This window comes from Dendropsophus ebraccatus, chromosome 3, assembly GCF_027789765.1.
Source record: "Dendropsophus ebraccatus isolate aDenEbr1 chromosome 3, aDenEbr1.pat, whole genome shotgun sequence".
NCBI lineage: Eukaryota > Metazoa > Chordata > Amphibia > Anura > Hylidae > Dendropsophus > Dendropsophus ebraccatus.
The window spans coordinates 29439911-29456297 of record NC_091456.1 but is presented as its reverse complement, the minus strand read 5'-3'; positions in this window follow the sequence as shown (position 1 = coordinate 29456297).

Here is a 16387-nt window from a genome sequence, read left to right as displayed (position 1 = left end):
GTGTGTCAGGGGAAAGGGATTGGATAGCAATAAGGGGGGTAAAAAAGACTTTATCTGTATCCATTTAAGGTACAACCTTAGAAACTGGACCCAAAGGTGCCTAGTGATAAATGTTATGTACTGTAGCTTACATAAAATCAAGATGTTCCGCCCAAACAAAACTTTTCATATGTGCTGCTCATTGTGAGACTAACAATTCCTTCCATACTTTTTATTATCTATTCAGTCTCCTTCCCCTTTTTCTGAGCTGCTGCTTTGTGTTGAAGACACAAAACTGTGTTTAAGCTTTTTTCCCTGTCTCACCTTTCTCCCCCCTTCCTTCTGATAAAGCTTATATAAATAAGATCCTGGCAGGCTTTATCTGCAACTTTGTAGCTTCTATGTAATGGTGGGAGGGTTGCTACAAAGTTGTAGATAGGGACATGTTTACATCAGCCATCTTGGAAGAGAGGGACGGGAAGTAAAAGGCTCACACAGTTTTTTGTGTCTTCAGTACAAAGTAGCAGCTCAGAACTGAAGGAAGGAGACTGAATAATAACAAGTGTGGAAGGAATTGTTATCGTTTATCGTTGGAAAAATCACAAAAAAAAAACAATTAGATTGTTTGGATTTGAACAATAATCGCTTCCTGTAATAGCATGCAACCATTAAACGACCAATGAGAAATCGTTGATCGTTTGATAGAATCTGGATCTATTTTCATTGATGTAATAGCTTGTCATTCGCCCGTTCCCTGGTCTATCACTTAGGAAAGAACGAGTGCAAGAACGACTGTAAGTAACGATAAACATCCTGTGTAATATGGTGAACGAGTAAGATCGTTTGTCATAGTGGACATTTGAAATAACAACAATTGCAGTAAAAAGCTTAGTCCACTCACCAATAAGTTGCAATTAGAGATGAGCGAACCAAGTTCGGGTTCGAGTCGATCCGAACCGGAGCGTTCGGTATTTGGTTAGCTGGGGCTGCTGAACTTGGATAAAGCTCTAAGATTGTCTGGAAAACATGGATACAGCCAATGACTATGTCCATGTTTTCCACATAGCCTTAGGGCTTTATCCAACTTCAGCAGCCACCGCTAATCAAATGCCGAAAGTTCGGGTTCGGATGGACTCGAGCATGCTCGAGGTTCCCTCATCTCTAGTTGCAATGTATCTTTATTCCAGCATGTGGTTAAAAACTTCAGAGATACATATCACTATTCAGCAGACCCCAACCTACTTCACAAAGACAACATTGACATGACAGCCATTTTGCACCCATGCGCGCTTCATCAGACATTTGAGATAGTTTATCATTAATCACCAAAAAATCGTCTAGTGTAATACCACCTTGAGACCTACAAAATTTCGGCTAAAATGACTTGTTTAGTGGTGGCACCTCCTAGATGATTCCCCAAGCTACATAAAGTATACATTGCTGTGCACATTAGGTCGTAACAAACAGTACTAAGCACATATGTTTTAAATTTGGTCTTTGTAGATTTTTTTTTTATTTTTATGACCTCTCATTTAACAGTTAATCAGTGAGTAACATTAGTAACAGTTAAATATTTTATGCGTGAAAGCAACCATTAACAGCTAACAGTTTATGTAGAACCTCATCTTGCTACACGGTAACAAAGTAATTCATGTGAATGCAGGCAGAAAACAGTAGAAGTTTAATTGCACTACATCTTTAATAGGTGTAATAGCCATTCCCATTATATATGCAGTAATTAAGTAATACCACATTTAGCTCCAAATCATGCGTACAAATCACGCTGTGTCTGCACAGCCATAAATAACCTCTCAGTTAGGTTGTTGGACTAATAACTATATTCTACAAGTTGGACTGTTCTTAGTAGAAATGTAACGGGAATTCAGGCAAGTATCGTTTGCCGGTATGCTTTCAATGTAAAACATATAAATTTCAGTACATGTGGAATTCAGTTTAAAAGGAAATTTTAGATCTGGGATTTAGTTGGTATTATTTGCCCACCGTATTGCAGGAACTACAGCAATTTGCTTTTAACTGATTATCCCATTGAACAAACAAGATCCTTTTAAAAACTGCCCAGGGGCTTGTTTATGCAACACTGAAATTTGAAATCCTGCTGTTTCATTGCAAATGCAATCACTGCAAAACTTCTTTTTTTTTTTATTTTTTATTTTTTTCAAGCAGTAAATATATTATTGCCAGGATTAAAGCAGAGAGTAAATGTGTTTGAAATGAAAACATTCACTTAAATTAGCCGCAATGCAAGTGTATTTTGGCTGATTGAAATTGATGGAAAGATGGAAAAAATTACATGGCTTAAAAAGCATTTCCTCAGATGTATAGTTTTGCAATGGAGATTAAATAGAGTACAGTATGTAGTACGCGAGGTGTCTAACGCATTGGCTGTTTTTATGGGCTACAGTTAGTGTATGGCTCTTTTGTGTCCGAGGCCAAACTATGCAAAAATCAACACATATGTATGTGTTTTTTGCTGTGCTGCATTCTCAGATTACACAGCAGTACCGGGCAATGACTAGACATTAAAAAAGTTTTACTTTAGAAATAAATGTGTAATGGTTAGTATTGTTTTATATTAAATTTCCAGCCTTGGGCTATGTTCACAGAACGTCTTTTCAGCTTTGTTTGAAATAATGTCCGCTGTTTGCAAAATACATCCGAAAACAATTGTCATGATCATTACAGTGATAACGGCCGTTATTCAATACATTGTGTGCATTGGACGTGCGTCTTTCCATTGACTTCAATGCATTGCAAAAGCGGCCACCTTTTCTCTATTTTTGACATTGAGTGAACATAGCCTTTGGCGGATTTGACCCTTTAAGGCTTTAATGTGGCCATTTTTATATTTTGTAGACTCTGCCATAAAGCATTTTTAAGTTCACACAGAGTCATTTTTCATTACACAACTGTGTTTGTTTTATGAATGGAATGAAACTACATTAATTTGTATGGAATCACGGCTGTAGTGTATAAACACTGAATACACTACGGCCGTGTTTTTCTGTGGATGCACAACATAACTAACTAGACATTGCTCCCACCTAGCCAGAATCCTGCTCACCCCGAAACAGCTGTCTGTGGATGGATACCTGGCCTTGGTTATTCCCTTGTCATTACATTGACCTATAGGACCACTTAATATGGTGGTTTCCATATAGGAGCCACCCATTGGCTGAGTCCTTCCTGGAGGAATATCTGGCTAGTCCTGTGTTTCAAGACTCTTAAATGAGGCTCCACGTGCTCTTCTTTTGCATATTCATATTTCCCAGGGAGCAATGCACCTAGGATTTCACTGCATTGAGTGCTTTACCAGAAGTGTTATTGTTGTGGCTTGTCTCCCTGAGATCAGCGATCTGTTTCTCTTATGGCTTTACTAGGCATTGCTCCAACCTATCCTGAATACTGATCCATACTGATGAGGGGCAACACCCCGAAACAGCTGTCTGTGGATGAATACCTGGCCTTGGTTTTACCCTTTCCAGACAGCAGTGTTATTGTTTTAGCTGGTCTCCCTTAGATCAACGATCTTTTTCTCTTATTGTTAAATAATAGTTGCTAAATAAATAGTTTACTGTTTTATTATATTTGTTTACCCTTGACCCTTTAAGAAACAATGGAATGTCAATTTGATAGTGTACTGCATTTAACAGTTATTCTAGATGTGTGTTAAAAGAATCCCATGAGTGCTCTTTTTATGTTGCTTTTTCCCCTTTGTTATTTACAGTAATTTGCATGCTTTAATATATGAATAATTAAAAGAGCTCAATAAGAAAGAAGCCATTGAACTGGTTGAAAGACTCCTTTTGGTAATTTTCATTTAAATATTTTGATTAAACAAATATAACAAGCAATTACAAACACATGCTCCCTACAAAATAAACAAAACCGACAGGTCGCATACAGTTTTATCTAGACATAGCTTAGACATAGATAACACATTACAAAAAAAGATGTGGATGACATGATTTGTATAATGTGCTATAAAATGCTATTTCTCAACATGTTATAAGTACTTTGTTTTAGTAAATATTTGCATTGCTGGAGTGTCTTTCTTGGAACTCTTCAGAAAGGTGTCAATATATTAGGAGTTAAAGGGAATCTGTCACCTCCAAAACGCCCACTAAACTTTAAGATTATATATCGGTAGAGTATACAATGCTAATTCTATATCTGCAATTTTTATCTGCATATGTTCTTGCATTCCTTTACTATAAGCCCACAAATGAAGGAGTCTAAGTAGTCTTTTCTATTATATACTTCTCTCTATGCAACAACAGGCTTACAACGGTGAAATACAAAGAGGAAAGCTACAAATTACAGATTTGGGACCAGCATCCTTTATTCTACTTACAGATGACTTTAGTTTAGGGTTTTGAGGAGGGTAGGTTGGAGCTGACAAAGTTCCTTTAACCCTTTCACGACCTGGGGTCATGGATGCATCAATGCCCAGGTGGTTTTTGGACATCAGCTTATGGGATCATAATGATCCCATAAGCTGATGTTCCTATGTCTGCTTTCTCTCCTCTGTCCCCTGCCGCTTTCACAATCTTGTGACATCGGCTGGGCAGAGACGGGAGGGGGCAGAGCACACATCCGCGCACCCAGCGCGCCCTGCCTTCCCTCCCCCCGCCAGCCTCTGTAGCCAGGAAACCGAAAGTCTGAGGCTTCCGGTTTCCATGGCTACCATCTGGGCTCTAGGATCGCTTTGCAGAGCCCCGATGGACACCGGACAGAGAATTCTCCCTATGTAGAGGGAAAATTCTCTGTCAGGAGCCCTATAGATGCTGCGGTCGTGCTGACTGCAGTATCTATAGGGTTAACTCAGCATCGGAGCTCGGCTTCAGTGCTAGGAGTTGCAGCAGGTCCCTGGCTGTCACTAAGCGGCGGAACCCGCCGCGGATTACACACATGCAGCTTCTGTGCCTATGTTATCCTCGATTGTAAATTAACGTCGCTGCAGCCTCAGGCATAGGCTGCAGCAACGTTAATTTACTGTGCAGCGTCGGGAGGGGGTTAAAGTTTAGTAAATAGGGGATGTCTCCTCACTCTCGAACATTGTCAAATCAGTGATGGTACAATGCTTACTGTAGAGGGTTGTCCATTGATAAATTGAATGTTATTCTCCAGTTGCCAATTTATTCATACATTTTTATAAAGACTAACCGATCAATGGCAGAATTCAAAGTTCTGAGAAACGATTATTCAGCACTGTTATATTTAGGGGATTAGAGATAATTGAATCACTCAAAAAATTGTTTCCTGAGGTTTGAAAATATTCGATTGGATTTGCAAATTGCATGTTAACGAATCTCCATAAAACAGCCAAACCATTATAGCTCCAATAGTGGAACTATAACAGAGTAAAGTTTTTTTCAACAGCTATTATTGTGACAGTGTCAAAAATTGGAAAGTGTAAAATAAAAAAGTCAATCAGCCATTCAGTCATTCAATTTTTGCCCTGGACAGCAGTGGACTTTGGTGGATCAGTGGTGTAAAATCTGTAAGCTTTCTAGTAAACCATTTAACATGTTACAATGCCCCTTTAAGTACCCTTTCACCTCCCCTTGTGTGGCATCCTTTGTATCCCCTGTTAGTATAAGTGGCACCAAAAAAAGTGTCAATTTAATTTCAATTTATTTAATTTTAATTTTTATTAAGTTAATTTTGATTAAAATAAATTGGCCCCTGCGTCACGTGTCTGGTGCGTCACGCCATTTTGTGGAGAAACATGGAGGCAAAACTGATTTTTTCAAAGCCTTTGCTATAGAAATGGTGGCCCCGCTACTGAGGGGGGGGGGGGGGGAGAAAGGAGACGTAGATTGCATGAAAGAGAAGCTTTTTGGATTTTCCAGCTACAGTTACTAGCTTAAATGTTAGCTGAATTGTTACCACATGTGTCATAATTAAGGGCGCGCATGCGCCAGAAACACGTAGACCGCCGTATAGAGGGAGCTGTGATCTGTGTTCTTATGGGCCACTAAATAAATGAAGAATTTGTCTTTCACCTGCACTCGCTGGTCCGGTGTCTTGTTTCCTACATATCCGCAACACTGATTGGAGTGACGGACCGTGCGCAGCAGAGACTGACTTGGTGAGCTGGCTACTACTGTTTGCACAGGGATGTAGAAGCGTCTAAAGAAGTCAAGGCACTTTCAGTGGCAGCGGGAGAGGAAGCAGTCAAGGTGGTGGAAGTGGTGAAACACAGGGTTGTGGTAGTAGTGATCCCCAACAACCATCCTACAACAATGATGATAAATAGACAACTGGTTAAGTTAATCGCACTGTATTTCTTTAACCCCTTAGCGTCCCATGACGTACCTGGTACGTCATGGTGCCGCAGGGGGTGTTCAGAGCGCGCTCTGAACGGTACCGATCCCGGCTGCAATCTGCAGCCGGGCAGTGCCTCTATTAGCCGGCGTGGGTCCCGTTGCCGCGCCGGCTAATTAAGCACTTCAATGCAGCTGTCAAACCTGACAGCTGCATTGAAGTGCTTTGTACTGTACGTCCCTGGTGTCGGAATGACGCTGATCCCGCTCGGCAATAGATTGCTATGGCCTGCAGCAGGCCATAGCAATCTATCACCGATTACAATGATCTTTGCTGTGTATATACACAGCATTGATCTCTATGAGAGATCAGTGCTGTCTATATACAAGTCCCCCAGGGGGGCTTCTAGTTTATGTTAAAAAAAAAGTAAAAATGTGTTTTAATAAAATCCCCTCCCCTAATAAAAGTCCAAATCACCCCCCTTTTCCAATTTTATAAATATAAATTAATAAATAAACAAATAAATAAACATGTTTGCTATCGCCGCGCACGTAATCGCCCGAACTATTAATTAATCACATTCCTGATCTCGCACGGTAAACGGCGTCAGCACAAAAAAATTCCAAAGTGCAAAATTGCGCATTTTTGGTCGCATCAAATCCAGAAAAAATGTCATAAAAAGCGATCAAAAAGTCAAATTTGCGCAATCAAGGTACCAATAGAAAGAACACATCATGGCGCAAAAAATGACACCTGACTCCGCCCCATAGACCATAGAATAAAAGTGCTATAAGCCTGGGAATGGAGCGATTTTAAGGAACATATATTTGTTAACAATGGTTTGAATTTTTTACAGGCCATCACATAATATAAAAGTTATACATGTTACATATCATTGTAATCGTAACAACTTGAGGAATATGCATAATAAGTCAGTTTTACCATAAGGCGAACAGCGTAAATGCAAAACTCCCCGAAATCAAAACAAATTCGTTTTTTTTTTTTCAATTTGACAGCGCAAATGATTTTTTTACGGTTTTGCAGCATATTTTATGGAAAAATAATGCCTGTCATTACAAAGTACAATTGGTGTTGCAAAAAATAAGCGCTCATATAAGTCTCTAGGTGAAAAAATGCAAGCGCTATGGACTTTTAAACATAAAATGGAAAAAGCAAAAGCGCAAAAACAAAAATTGGCTTTGACTTTAAGGGGTTAAAAAAAAATTAAATATCAAAATAAAAAAATAAACATACTGTATTTTACCTGAAGAAAATAATAAAAAATGAATAAAACATAACCACACCAAAAGATAAGGGTAAAACCAGTCTTTTCCCACACTAATTCCTCACCACTATTAACCTATAGAATCTATATCTAAAATATAGCCCACCAAAATTTTAACTATGTCTAACATAACATATTAATTGCCTATATACACCACTATTTACTACACGCTACTATATACTGTTTGATGGGGATTTGAATCTGTTTTGTAATTTTTTTTTTTTTTGTCACGTGTGTTTTACAGTACAGTAAAGATTTACATGAACCGACTAGTAATCTGACTAGGCAGGAAATCAACTGAGCAGGAACACTGGGTTAATTTCACCCAAAGCACCCAAATGCACACTGCTGGCTTCACAGCACCCACACACACTGCTTTGGATGCATACTTTTGTCTTTACAGCCCACACAGACTAGTTTGAATGCACACTACTGGCTTTACAGCCCTACAGACTGGTTTGAATGCACACTGTCTTCACAGTACTCACAGCCTGATATATTTACAGTTAAAAAAAGCTTTATTTGGTTAGAAAGATGTTAATTTACATTAATGATCAGGAGAGCAGCCAGAGGGGCTATGGAGTGATCAGAGACCTTGCCTGGCCAAATGAGCACAGAAAAATATTCAGCAGCTTTTATTGTATTGTGACACACAAAAGCTGCAGAAGACCTAAACCTTTAATGAAAACCAAATCATACAAATTTTCATTTAATAAAAATAAAATATTGTACATGTAATACAATGAAATAAAAATGAATGTTTGCAAAGATAATTTTGGCATTTAAAGGAGTATTCCACTCAAATGTAACCTTTCATATGTTGCTGCCTATGATGCAACTAACAATTTCTTCCATATTTGTTATTATCTATTCTGTCTCCTTCCCCCAGCTGTGAGCTGTTGCTTTCAGCTGAAGACACAAATAAAACTTTCCCCTCTGTCTTTCCCTTTTCCCCCCTCCCTTCCGAGATGGCTGATGTAAACAAGTCTGTGGCTATCTTTATCTGCAACTTTAGCTTCTTTGTAATGCTGAAAGGATTAATCTGTGGTCAAGTTCCCGTCATTACAAAATTGCAGATAGGGACTTGTTTATATCAGCCATCTCAGAAGGAAGGGGAGGAGACGGAGAGGAAAGCTCAAACACTTTTTTGTGTCTCCAGCAGAAAGCAGCATCTCAGAACTGGGGAAAGAAGACTAAATAGAAAAAAAAATATAGAATGAATTGATAGTTTTTCCATGGGCAGCAGCATGTGAAAAGTTATGTTTGAATGGAATACCCCTTTTGGTTAGGTTCACAGAGCGTAAGACACTGGCCATTCTGTGACCATGTTACAGAATGGCTGGTGTCAGTGAAGATGATCCCAGCCGGTACTGCAGTAGCGGCTGGATTAACTTCATCTATGTTGAATTGGGATGCAGGTGCATCCATGTGCACCCACATCCTAATTCACCATTGGACACAATGGAGAGTGCAGCCAGAGCCGCACTTTCCATTGTGTGAACTGAAAGTTCTGTGCACAAAACTGACATGTCAGTTTTATTTGCGCCCGCTAGGGATCCCAGCTGGAGTGTATACACATAGTCCAGGTTTCCATTGATTTCAGCGTAATGTATATTTAGAATTGATCAAGAAGTTGTTGCAAATTGCAAACAAATACCGTTATTAACTACGTTGTGTGAGCGTAACCTTAAGTATGTTATGATCTTAGAGTATATTTTATGATTTGGTAATGTTTGCATTAGAATATTTTTGTTGTTGTAATTTTTTTGTTTGTTTGTTTTCATTGTTATATAAAGGATACCTATCATTTTGTGCCGGTGGCAGGACATGCTATAGAAATCCCTGTCAGTACACTGTCTGTTCAGGCGAACATTAGAGACGGAGTGACTCAGTGCAGTCTACGGTGCTTCCTTTAATGCAGCCTTAGGCAGTAAAGCTGAAGAAGATAGAGTAAAGATGGTAAACAGAAGAGATCTTATTATCAAGCAATTTACAGTACCACAGAAATGGAAATGTTCAGAAAAGATACAGTATGTTGACACTCTGTAGAACAAAATTATACGAGTTTTATGCTTTAGTATCCATAAAGCTTTTAGACTTGATTAAAATTGGAGAAATGGAGATATGGGGGAGATTTATGAAGATATTAAGCCCCACCCCCTTTATCGTGGCAGGATTCACTAAGAGGCGTATGCCTCTTAGTGAATCCGGCCGGCCGGACACCCGAATCTGCGCCCAGCATACCAAATCTTCTTGTTTCCAGCAGGTGTAGATTTGCATTATGATTTGCGCCTGCAAGCAGGCGTAAATCAAGATAAATGAGGCGTGGGAGGAGACCACGCCTCCTCCCAGCCTCATCACGCCCCCACAAGCTCCGCTAGCCTGCCCATTGGGAGAGCGGGACGTACGGGAGGCGTACGCCAGGGAGAAGGGGCAAATCTGCACCTTCTCCCTGGCGTATGCCTGTGGAGTAGCCATCTTAAATCCCCCCCTTGGTTATGTATTTTAGCAGTGCAGATATTAGAAGGCAGATATCTGTCAATGGGATAATCAAGATGCTTTTTCCAGAGAAATTTTTTTTTCTCTCTTCACCTAGTGTGTTAAAAAACAGTCGCCCGTGCGCTGGGGGGATTTTTAAGACTGTGGTGTAGGAGATGCCATAGGAGAGACTTTCTATTCATACAGAAATAAACTATTAATTCTACTTTTAAAAACATTCTTAGGACCTGATATCCAGCATAAGCAAGCCTGATCTGCTAGATCTGCACTTGCGTATTGAGCCTATTATACAGCTCGATTATTATGCAGCAAGGAATGCATGGACATCGTTAGTAAAGTCTGTGCAGTCCTTGTTTTGGTGTAAAATGATGAAATGTAATTACCTGCCCACACTCCCTCAATGTCCAGGTGCCTTGTTCCTGTGTTAACCCCTCACCACTAGGCTCAATCGAACAGTGGAAAAAGCTAGGTTCGATCGAACTCGAACCTAGCCGGACCTTCCGCATTTAATTCCTGACGCCTTCCTGGTCCGTGCGGAAGGAGGAGACATCCCAGGGATCGCCTGAAATTACAGGATTCAGCCTAGGTAATAGGCTGTATCCCGTAATTTCAGGTGGTCCCCGGGCTGTCTTCTTCTTCTGCAAGGACCGGGAAGGCATCAGCAATTAAATGCGGAAGGTCCGGCTAGGTTCAAGTTTGATCAAACCTAGCTTTTTCCGCTGTTCGATCAAGCCTACTCACCAAATCCGCTTCTGGGACTTCAAATCCTGTCTCTGAAGTGACAGGCCAGTCAGCCAGTCACTGGCTGAGATGGGACAGTGATGTGGCCAGTGATTTGCTGAGCAACCTGTGACTTTAGAGATGGGTTCGGAAGTTTCTGAGGCAGCTACATTGAGCAGGAAACACAGGAACAAGGCAACAGAACAGCAAGGGAGCCGGAACAGGTAAGTATAATGTTTATTTTTCTCTTTACCTTCCTGTCAGCTCTTTTATAATGTATTTAAAGACAATGATCAACCAATGTTCAGCTCCACGAATGATCATTATCTTTATTACATGGGATGATATCTGCCTAATTCTGCCTGATTGAGCAGATAATTAGCCAGTGTACTAGGACCCTTACTATGCAGCATTTTTTCCACACTAATGGCCAATCTACAAATCCACCCTCTCTGGGGTACTCCACACATGCTGCATCCACTGGGTTAGAAAAGGAGGAGGAAAATGCAATGTACAGCAGTTCTTAAGGCTATGTTCCCACACAGTATTTTAGCTCAGTATTTTGATCAGTATTTTTCAATCAAAACCAGAAGTGGACTGAAAGCAGAGAAAGGCTAAGTTCACCAACTGTTAAAAATTTAGTGAATGACCGCCATTGTCGGCCATTGTTTTAAAGTAATGACAATTATTGGCCATTGAATGGCGGCCATCCACTAAATTTCACCAGTGTGTGAACATAGCCTTTCTGTTTTTTCAATCCACACCTAGTTTTGCTTGTAAAATACTGAGCACAAATATTTTGTGTGGGAATTTAGCCTAAAATGTAATTTTTTTGCGTTACGCAGAAGTTACAGATATGTGAAAATAACACACAGACTAACGCATAAATGGGGAAGAAAATTGCCCAATACTGCATTTGTTTCATGTTTTAAGTAGACATATTTTAATTTTTTTATTTATTTATTTTTTTCAGAGTAGGAAACCCCTTTAACAAATCCCAGGACACATATTTTGTCTTTCAATGATGCCAGAGTATAAATTGTAATCAGAAAATAAACACAAATGGCTCTCTCGTTTTTAGATTCTGAGCCATGAAATAAGCAACAACATTAAGTCAGGCCAGGGAGACAAGACTGCAGCTCTGGCTTTGATTAGTATTCATGAAGCATTCGACTCCAGAGAGGATTAATAGACTCTGATGCCTAATATCCTGGAGAACAATTAATTTGCCCACAGTTTTGTCATGGTTGAAAGTCAAATGCTGGAACAGATCGATGCGCTGAGCTGCACGTTGAAACAGTACAACCTTCTGCTGGAGCTGAATTTTAATTTCTACATCATCATTTTCCTGCCATCACTGGCATCTACCACTTTCTAATAGATCTGAGAATCTCTCCATACTCATGTTAGTCTTTATTTTCCAAATATTACAATAAGATGTTTTATGAAAACCTTTTTTTACGGATTCTTATGTATAATATTTATCTATGATTCTGTTATTAATTACCTGCAGACACTGCATTCAGTCATGACTAATTCATTTTCATTCATGTGTTGATTCTTTCATTCTCTTGAAAGTAACAAATTCAGTTATAACACTTATTTGCTACATAGTAAAAATTATTATTTTGTATTACTATTATCCCTAATAATATTGATATGCATGTCTGATATCTGTAATACACCTGATAAATTTTACAGTTTAAGACCATGTTCCCACTGCGTAAATTTCGTAACAATCCAGGCTGTTGTAACAACGGCCGTGATTACTACGTAGCTCACGTAGTGCTGGCTTCTAAGGAATCCCGGCTGGAGTGTATACACATAGGGGGAGATTTATCAAAGGGTGTAAAATTTAGACTGGTGCAAACTACCCACAGCAACCAATCACAGCTCAGCTTTAGGCAGTGCTGAAAGGAAAGCTGAGCTGTGATTGGTTGCTGTGGGCAGTTTGCGCCAGTCTAAATTTTACACCCTTTGATATATCCTCCCCATAGTATACACTCCGGCCGGGATCCCTAGAGGCGGCCGCAGAAAACCCTGTCAATTCACACAATGGAGCGTGCGGCGCCGGCCACAGAATTCAGCGGCAGTAAAGATCTGAATTCAGCGGCAGTAAAGATCATCTTTTCTGACACCCGCTGTTCCGTGACCCGGCTGGGTCACAGAACGTCTAGTGTCTTACAAAGTGGGAACATGGCCTTAGGGTGCGTTAACACGTTCAGGATCTGCAGCAGATTTGAAGTTGCAGCTTTGCTTTGAATCTGGGCCATCACATCTGCTGTGGATCTGCTACAGATTCAAATCTGCGACTTCAAATCTGCTGTAGATCCTGTATGTGTGAACGCACCCTAAAGCTACTGTATGTTCACACAATGTATGTTTTCATAAAAGTATGGCCGTTGTTGTACACAACGGCCGTACTTTTCACAAAAACATACTTTGCCTTTTCCTCTATGGTATCCCGGCTAGAGTTTATACACATAGTATACGATCCAGACGGGATCTCTCGCGGAGCTACAAACAACTGACATGTCAGTTTTCTGCGGCCGCTATTAACCCCTTAAGGACAGAGCCAATTTCGATTTTTGCGTTTTCGTTTTTTCCTCCTTGTGCATAAAAGGCCATAGCAGTTGCATTTTTCCACCTAGAAACCCACATGAGCCCTTATTTTTTGCGTCACTAATTGTACTTTGCAATGACAGGCTGAATTTTTGCATAAAGTACACTGCGAAACCAGAAAAAAATTCAAAGTGTGGTGAAATTGAAAAAAAAAAAACGCATTTTGTTTATTTGGGGGAAATGTGTTTTTACGCCATTCGCCCTGGGGTAAAACTGACTTGTTATGCACATTCCTCAAGTCGTTATGATTAAAACGATATGTAACATGTATATTTTATATTGTATCTGATGGCCTGTAAAAAATTCAAACCATTGTCAACAAATATACGTCACTTAAAACCGCTCCGTTCCCAGGCTTATAGCGCTTTTATCCTTTGGTCTATGGGGCTGTGTCAGGTGTCATTCTTTCTATCGTTACCTTGATTGCGCATATACGACTTTTTGATCGCTTTTTATTACAATTATTCTGGATTTGATGCGACCAAAAATGCGCAATTTTGCACTTTGGGATTTTTTTGCGCTTACGCTGTTTACCATGTGAGATCAGGAATGTGATAAATTAATAGTTCGGGCGATTACGCACGCGGCGATAGCAAACATGTTATTTATTTATTTACTTACTTTTATTTATAACCTGGGAAAAGGGGGGTGATTCAGACTTTTATTAGGGGAGGGGGCTTTTTATTCACAACAACACTTTTCTTATTTTTTTTACACATATACTAGAAGCCCCCCTGGGGGACTTCTAGTATATACACTTTGATCTCTCATTGAGATCTCTGCAGCATAGATATGCTGCAGAGATCCATGAGATCGGCACTCGTTTGCTTTCGGCTGCTGCAGCCGGAAACAAACGAGTGCTGAGCCGGGGACGGCGCCATCTTGGAGCGGTCCCCGGCCGGCTTCAGAAACGGAGGAGCGATCTCCGCCACTAGACACCAGGGAGATGCTGGATCCGGTAATCGGATGCAGCTGTTGTGTTTGACAGCTGCATCTGATTACTGTATTAGCGGGCACGGCGATCGGACCGTGCCCGCTAATACCTACGGTCCCGGGCTACACGCGGCACCCGGGACCGCCGCGGTTCAGAGCGGGGTCGCCGCGCGGCCCCGCTCTGAACGTCCTTACCGGCAATAGGGCGTACCTATACGCCCTTTGTCGTTAAGGGGTTAAGTAAATAATGGCCGCAGAAAACCTTATCAGTGCACACTGTGGAGCAAGTGGATTCGTCCGCTCGCTCCATAGTGTGCAGTGGAGTGTTCTGATGCGGGTGCGCATGGATGCGCCCGCATCAGAACTCTGCAGCCCGAAAGATCATCCGGCCGCTATTTCAGTACTGGCTTTGCTAATCTTTTCAGAGAATGGCCGGTCTCTTACGCTGTGGGAACATGGCCTAAAAGGTTCCCACTACGTAAGAGACCGGCCGTTCCGTGACCCGGCGGGGTCACGGAACGGCCAGTCTCTGCAAAGATCATTACGGCTGGTACTTAAGTTGTGGACAGATGATCTTTTCGGCCAAAGTGTTCTGATGCGGACACATCAGCGCGCGCCCACATCAGACCTTTACACAGCACACAATGAAGCAAGCATTGCGTGAAGGTGAATTCACTGAATTGAAAACTGACATGTCAGCTCTTTGCGGCGCCTTATGGGATCCCGGCCGGAGTGTATGCTATGTGTATACGCTCCGGCTGGGATCCCATAGCAGTAAAGGCAGTGTTCCACACCGTACAAAGTATGGCCGTTGTTGCTAATGGCAACAACGGCTGTACTTTTACGTAGTGTGAACATAGCCTAAGGCTTTGCTGCAGTTCCCAGAATTACTATGTGGCTGGGAGTCCCTTTACAGAGGAACATAGTTAAGGAGACACTATGATACGCTAGCACTGTATTATCTACATTCTCACAATAAGTACAGGTCACATAGGTCAAACACCCACCTATCAAAAAGTGGTGGCCTACAGTACATGCCTGTGTGCCTTTACTAAAATCTTTTAAAGGGAAACTAACAGCACAGATATGTATGTATCTGTGCTGCCAGTTTCCCCTTGCAGTTCAAACAAGCAGTGCAGGCCCGATTCCCGTTGTCAAATATTCTGGACGAGGGCGGGCAGCAGCCTAAAGATACAGCATCAGACAGAGAGCAGGATGGGAGCAGACAGTATCTCTCTCAGCCAAGGATAAAGATTGTTTTTCATGGACAGCACAGAAGGTAAGTAGGCACTGCTCGTGTTATCGGCAAGGGGAAACTGGCAGCATGGATATATGAATATCTGTGCTGTCCGTTTGGCTTTTAGATATAAATTACCAAAGAAAGTATGTATGTGACTTGTGGATGCTTATTTAGGTTTTCATGAAAGTTCCATATACCCAAGTAAAATATGATACTGAAAGGTTTCCCAAAATAAAGACAAAATCAAGATTTTGACGATACAAATAATGAAAATAATGAGGCTGCTGTCGCTTGGTTTTTAACCCGGCTGGTTATGAAAATAGGGAGAACCCTACTCTTTTTTTTTTTTTTAAATAAATAAATAATAATTAAAAAAAATGCGTAGGGTTCCCCCTATTTATATAACCAGCCGGGTTAAAAACCAAGCAACAGCAGCCTGGTAACACCAGGGTGGGAAGAGGCATTGGTTTAGGCCCTCCCCAGCCTAAATATTACCAGCCTGCTGCCGCCCCAGTCCAGGAGCGCCAATTTTGACGCTCCAGGACCACTGGCACCCGGCTCTTCCCAGTACCCCTGGTGGCATTGGGTACTGGGGTAATAATGGGGGGTTAGTGTTAGCCATTTTATACCGGCTAACACTAGGCCCCGACTTAGTAATGGATTCCGTCTATTAGACGGCTTCCACTACTAAGTCTATAAAGTAAAGAAATAAAGACAAGACACAAGTGAAAAAATGTTTTTATTGAAATAAAAACACCCCCACACCCCTCATTGACCATTTTATTTAAAAAAAAAAATCCAAACAACCGCTGGTCATTGAC